Below are 7,287 nucleotides of genomic sequence, written 5' to 3'. Positions count from 1 at the left end.
TATTGATAATTGTGATTGAAATTTTGATTTGCTTGCATATTAAACAACCATCACAATTTTCTTTGATAGATGAAATATGTGTGTTAGTTTTATGTTGAGTTTGAAGTTTCTTTTTTTTTTTTTTTTTAATGTTAGGAATCGATAATATAATTAACTAATATTTTGCATTAAATTGTTACTTTTTTTTAAAGGATAGAATATATATTTGATATATACATATTGTATTTCTCTAAAATATTAATTGTAATCATGTTGAAAAGGGTTTTGTTTACTTTGTATTTTTGTATGAATATATATATATTTTTTTAGGTATGAATAATTGTGTTGGTAATATAAAAATGATAGTATTTTTTTATTGATTTGTTAACTTTTTGTAAGGAGATAAAATATATATATATTGTGTTAATACATATGTATAATACATATTTTATAATAATATTTATAATTATTCATCTGAAAATATTAATTGAACTGGAGCTTGTCCTGTAACTAGACTCCTTTATCATTTTAGTCTCATAACTGGAGTATGTCGCAAACTAGTCCCGTAAGTAAAAATATTTCGCAATTTTAGTCCTCCAGCGCAAAATATGCCACCATGGCACCCACGTGGCTCGCTAGAGGACATGTGTCCGCCAGGTCAGCGATACTTGACAGACACGTGGATTTTAATTTTAATTTTTTTAAAAAAAATTTATTTTTTCAAAAAACAAAAATTGAAATTTTTATATATTTACAAAAAAAAAAAAAAATAATAAATAATTTTTTTAAAAAACTACATTTTCGAAAATCTACGTATTCGCCAGGTCAGCGACATCTGGCAGACACGTGTCCTCCGGCGAGCCACGTGGGTGCCATGTTGGTATCTCCAGTGCCGAGAGACTAAAATTGCAAAAAATTTCACTTACGGGACTAATTTATGACACACTCCAGTTACAAGAATAAAATAATAAAAAAACCTATTTACGGAACTAAATATGAGTGTAATATCTTCACTATCACAGACTATGAAGCGTCTTGTGGTTAATGGCTACAATGTCGGCTATCTATGTATTGATTGTAGGGGGTTGTATGGTGTGTATATAGAAGTGATTGGATGATCGTTATATTATTATAGATTTATTAGGTCCTTCCTTGAGTTGAGGATTTTCCATCTATTTATTGATGATGGCGTAGTGAGCATATTATTTTGGAGTTGGGATTATTCTAGCTACTCACTTAGACAGATATAGTGAGGCTACATGAGACCGAGGTTATTCCGGCTGCTCACTTCATTATTGGCATGGCATGACACTTATTTTATAAATGGAGGAGATCAACCCTTATTTTAAATATGAGAAGACATATTTTATATTAGTTCTTAAAATTGATTTAATTTTAGACTGCTTTTAAAAAATATTTGGTTCAGGTATGCATGACACCTCCAGGACATGGGACGTCTCGGGATATAGAAAAAAAACTGAATGAGTGAACTTGTTCTTGTGTAGTATATATAAATATCTAGCTAGAAAAACTTCTTTTTAAGGAGTGTATTTTTTTTTTTAAATATTCATAAATCAAATTGTGTTAAATAATAAAATGCTTTTATAGTTAATATTAGCTTTAACACTGTGTTATGGGGTTCGAAATAGAAGGTGATGACCTCATGATGCAATGTGGTGGTAGCATTTCCAATATGAGCAAACTGAGGGTGTTACAAGTTGGTATCAGAGCATATGTTTGATAGATTTTGGCTCTTTGGATTAAAAAGGTTTTGAAAATAATAATGATACTGAAAATATGGTTATTGAATTGGCTTTCTAAGGTTTGGGTATTGTGGGTGCATTCATATCTGTATTTTATATTTTGATTGTATGTTTATTTTAGATATGTTACTGAGTTTGATATTGACTCAAGGAAGTTAGGGGCAGTATGTCGAATTCTTGAGGTGGTAGTTTACGTAGGGCTATTCGAGGCCCAGAGCTATATCTTTCGTCTGATGAGTCACAGAATCTTGTGCCAGAGCATGTACCAATAGAGGCACCTAGTCAGGATTCTTTTGGAAGTTTATGATTGCGATGATGCCTCAACAGAGAAGTTTCATTGATGTTGTGATGCGGAATAACCCACCAATATATCCTAGTTTGGTGGAGCCTGAAGTTCATGAGTTTTGGATTGAGAAGATGGAAAAGGTATTTTGTATTGTTCAAGTTTCACCAAATCAACGAGCTAATATCGGGGCCTAGCAAATTGGTGGTGGTTAGGTGAAGAAACTACGGGTATGGACCATATGGATATGGGATGATTTTAAAGCAAAAGTAAAGGCTAGGTTTGTACCATCGCATGCTCTAAAAATGATGAAACAAGAACTGCTGGACTTGAAGTAGGGCTCGATGTCGGTTGAGGACTATTTAATGAAGTTCAATGAGTCGGAGATGTATGTTTCTTACTACTTTTCCTGTGAGACAGATAAAATTTATCATTTTGTGATGAGTTGCAGTAGAGGATTCAAGAAGTTTTAGTTGTGTTGAATATCAATTCATTGTATTAGGATTACGAGTGTGTTGCTCAATTTTATCAGAAGCAAAAAGTCAGGCAGAAAGATATTGAGAAGAAAATGGATTATCAACATCAATTTCAAGATAAGGAAAAAGTTAAGGTAGAGGGGACAAACCAAAGGGTAAAAATAAAAGTTAAGCTAGTGTAGCGAGTTGGTCTTCTATGTTTGAAGCGTTCATGGTCATCACTGGGGCATAACTTGATGCAGTCGAACGAGTTGCAACTTCTTGAGGGGTGACCGGTGCGGAGGTACTCTTGAAGCTTTCGTCCTCCTCATAGAGTGAGTTTTGCTCTGTGATTTTCGGATGTGCGTCCTCGGAAAATGACAGTACTCTTTTAGCCATGCTTCGTGTCATCACTCCAGCATTCGTTGAAGCACTTACGGTTCTTGATGTAGTAGCAGTGACTCCTGTAGCGGCGGCTAGAGCAGCAGCTTTCATCACAGCGTTGGAAGTCTTGATCTTGTAGGAAGTCATTAGTCGTTGAAAATTCGATGGGAAGAGAGATGAAAGGTAGAGTTGTCCCACTGGGCGTGCCAAAAATCTGTAGATAAAAAAATTGTGTTATATATTTATAAACACAAAATCGTACAAATTATATTTAATTTAAATATATGCGGGTCCTGTTCTCTATTCGGATCCTTTGATTCTCTTCCCGGGTCGATCCATTTTTCCAACTTGGATTTGGGTGGCTTCTTTGATCCGAAGGGATTTTGGTCTTCGGTTTGGCTTTGCCGGCTTTTGGAGGGCTTTGATATCCATGTTGACGATTTTGATCGTCGATTTTGGATTGATGCCTCCTTTGGATGATCGACAGAATTTGATCTTTTACGGGTAGATTTAGTGCTCTATACGCTTTTAACGGCGTGTCCCTTTGACTTTTGGATCGAAGAGGGCCGAGTTTGCACCTTTTATGAAGAACGCGATGAACATCTTGAAGCTTTGGGAGCGACTTTAGAGGCTCTTCCTTGGCTTTGATGGATTTCTCGATGGCTTTGGGAGCTTTGATCCTTCCTCCGGCTCGGACATACAATGAAGAACATTAACTCCATCGATTCGTCAACCAATATTGGATCATTTGTCCAAATCGGTGACTTTTCAACGAAGAACGCTTTGAAGGACACGAAGAACAATGAAGAACATTGCATAGAGTCTAGAGAGACTTACCCTTGCGCGAGTCTTCAAATGAACTTTGATGTGTAATGAATTGGCCAAGGCTCCTATTTATAGGGGAGGGTGGCATTGGCTTCCTTTTCGGATGGTGCCACGTGGCACGTCCTGATTGGCCAATGGAAAAATTTTATAATCTTTCTTTTTCCATCAGATGCCGTTTTCCATTTTTTATGGATTTGATTGTGCACCTTCATTTCTCGCCAAAATCTTTATATTTATTGTCTTTTTTTAGAAGATATTAATTTATATACTTTCTTTATTGACAAAATCTTTATATCATTGGCTTTTTTGGAAGATATTAATTTATATACTTCATTTATTGACAAGAGTAATTTATTTTTATGCCAAATTTATTATGGTTCTATTTATGCACGTAATATTTGTATGATATCTTCCATTTTAAGCAGATTTTTTGCATTAATGGTTGATATTTATTGTACAAAAATTAACATATGTGCATAATTAAATACAATATATTTATATTATTGGAATTTTATTTTCTTAGACATTTTATTTTAGTGCCTAAAAAATGCCCCCTCGAGACTTGTTTAAGCCGACGCAAAATGTTTAAGGCGTGAACGAGTCTCGAAACAAAAGAATTTCTTTTTCTTTTTTTTCTTTTCAAGGCGTTTTTTTTAATGGCATTTTTTTGCCATTTTTTGTTTTAAAAAATGGCGTTTTTTTTTTGCCATTTTTATTTTGCAAAATTTTTTTTTTAAATGGCGTTTTTTGCCCAATTTTTTTTTATTTTTTATTTTATATACACATATCATATATATATATATATGTATATATATTCTTTCCTTGTTTTTTTTTTTTTTAAATTTTATCTTCCTTCACTTTTTTTTTTTAATTTTTTTATTTTCCTTATCTTCTTCCTTCCCTTATGCATGTCTTTCCATGTCTCAATTTTTAGACACTATTTAAACCCCTCACCATGATAGAACTTTGTCATTCCCAACTTCTCACAACTTTGATTTCTCTCATTCTAACGTAGGTTTCTTTCTCTTGTGTTGTTCTCTCTTTTTTTTTTTCTTTTTTTTTTTTATCTTTTGATCTTTGTTTGTGTTTTTGTTTTTGTAGGCGAGATTGTAACACCCCCAGTTGGCTCATACTGGAAATGCTACCGCCACACTATATCATGAGGTCGTCACCTCCTACTTCGGGCCCCACAATACAGTGTTAAGGCTAAATTAACCATAAAAGCGCATTATTATATATACCCAAATCTGATTTATAAATATTTACAAAACATACCCTTTAACAAGAGGTTTTTCCGGTTCAAAATTTACATATAATACAATATACGTAAGTTCACTCACTCAGCCCATCTTTCTATATCTCGAGACGTCCCCTGTCTCGGATGTGCCATGCATACCTGAAACAAATATTTTCTTAAAAGCAGTCCAGAATTAAATTCATTTTAAGAACTAGCGTGAAATATGTCATTTCACACATTTTTAAAATAAAGTCTAATTCCCGTTAATCATAAAATACGTGTCATGTTATGCCAATAGTGAAATGATGCAATACAGATATCAAACTCGACAACAATGCACACTCACATATATATATCCGCCAAAGTGAGCAGCCGGAATAACCTCGGCTCCATAATCATGGGCTCACTACATCTGTCTAAGTGAGCAGCCGGAATACCCTCGCCCCGTAATAACAAGCTCACTAGACCATCATCAATAAATAGCCGGAAAATCCTCGGCTCAAGGAAGGACCTGATAAACCCATAATAATATAACGGTCATCCGGTCACTTTCATATACCCACCATACCACTCCCACAATCAATACATGGATAGCCGAACGTTGTCGCCATTAACCACAAGACGCCCCATAGTCTGTGATAGCGAAGATAGGACCCCCACTGACTAGCCCTATCCCGTGTAATGTAGTAGAATCCGTGCAACCTGGAATCACCCAAGGGAAACCCGAAAACTCTACTCCTCCTCGCGCGCCCTAACAGGATCCCGTTTGGAGTTTGGCATATGATCCTAAACTACCGGTAGACCTCACTAGTGATCAGTCCAATGAGTGGAACACCTAATACGAATGATTAGACCAAATACGCCTCAACTACAATGGGTCTAATCCCTGAATGACCGTGCGACTAAGTCACCCAGTTGTCCGACTACTATCGTCCACTATCGCCAAAGTGTTACGGTACATCGGGGTCGAATATCCTAACCCCAGATGATGCCCTCGCCTAGCACTACCGCACACGGCGACTAAACGATAGATCCATAAAACATATTCGATAAACCGTGCAATATGTGTGCAACATGCCAAATAAGTGAATTTACCGAAAAGGGCTGGTGAGACAGCTCACCTATCCTCCTTTTCATAAATTCACCAACGCGATCAAATACATATATCAAATATCATAAACCGTGAAGTCTCCCACATGCATACGCACACACATATATATATAGATATATACATGCACTGACAAAATGATTCACATAATATCACGTTAACATACTAATCAGAATCGCATGCAACATGCATACCTAATTTCTTAAAATTAGATTTAATTCCCTACTGCTTACCTCTTATCGACACTCTCTAGCTCCCGCAATTTCACCCAAATTTCTTCCAACGTACACCTACCCCATTATTTACTCAAATCAGCTGAGCTATATACTTATACATAAGAGCTACCTGCTTATTCAAAAGCTAATTTCTATAGTTAGCTCATTGGGTTTCAAACTTTTATATTTAGTAGACTACGATATTCTAGCTATAAAACTCTTATACCTCATAATATTTATATCGCCCGATTATTAAATAAAAATACTTAAAGATATGAATAAACAGGCAGGTGCAGTACCGTTTTCAATTCGGCTCGGATCGATACGAAATTCTCAGAATATAATGCTAGGATTACGAATAGGCTATTAGCTAAAGAAATTCGTCGATTAAATAGCCAAATAGCCAGTTATAAATTTTTGAAGAATTTCTAATTTAATATTCCCAATATCGAAATTCATATTAAAATCCATAATTAAATTCTACGTATAACAACAATATCGAAGTCGGAATCAAAATCGGACGGCTAAATCTTTTTCTTTCTTTTTTTCTTCTTTCTCTTCTTTCTTCTCCTTCGCATTTCTTCCTCTGCCTTCGTTCGCACGTGGGTTGGTTTGTTTTATATATATATATATAGTTATATTATTATTATATATTATATATTATATTACATTATATTATTATTATTAACGTTATTATTATTATTATTATAAATATTATCCTTATCATCATCACCATTAATATTATTATTATATATATGTATTATATTTTATAATTATCCTTATCGATATTTATCCGTTTAACAGTCTTTTCAATCATAATCAATATATAAAATAGGAATAAAATTTATTCCAGAATATTAATTTCTTAATTCCAAAATATTATAAAAATATTTATTTGCTATAATAATATTATTTTATACACTCCAAAATCGGGGTATTACAAAGATGGCTTACTTCAAGGATGTCTCATCCACCACTCGAAGGACGCGGAGCTGCTCGCCCTCACTTGGAGGTCCCAAATTTCCCAAAGACGTGGTC

Source organism: Andrographis paniculata, unplaced genomic scaffold (genome assembly GCF_009805555.1).
Source record: "Andrographis paniculata isolate CXL003 unplaced genomic scaffold, ASM980555v1 Contig82END, whole genome shotgun sequence".
Taxonomy (NCBI): domain Eukaryota; kingdom Viridiplantae; phylum Streptophyta; class Magnoliopsida; order Lamiales; family Acanthaceae; genus Andrographis; species Andrographis paniculata.
Note: the sequence above shows the minus strand (reverse complement) of the source record.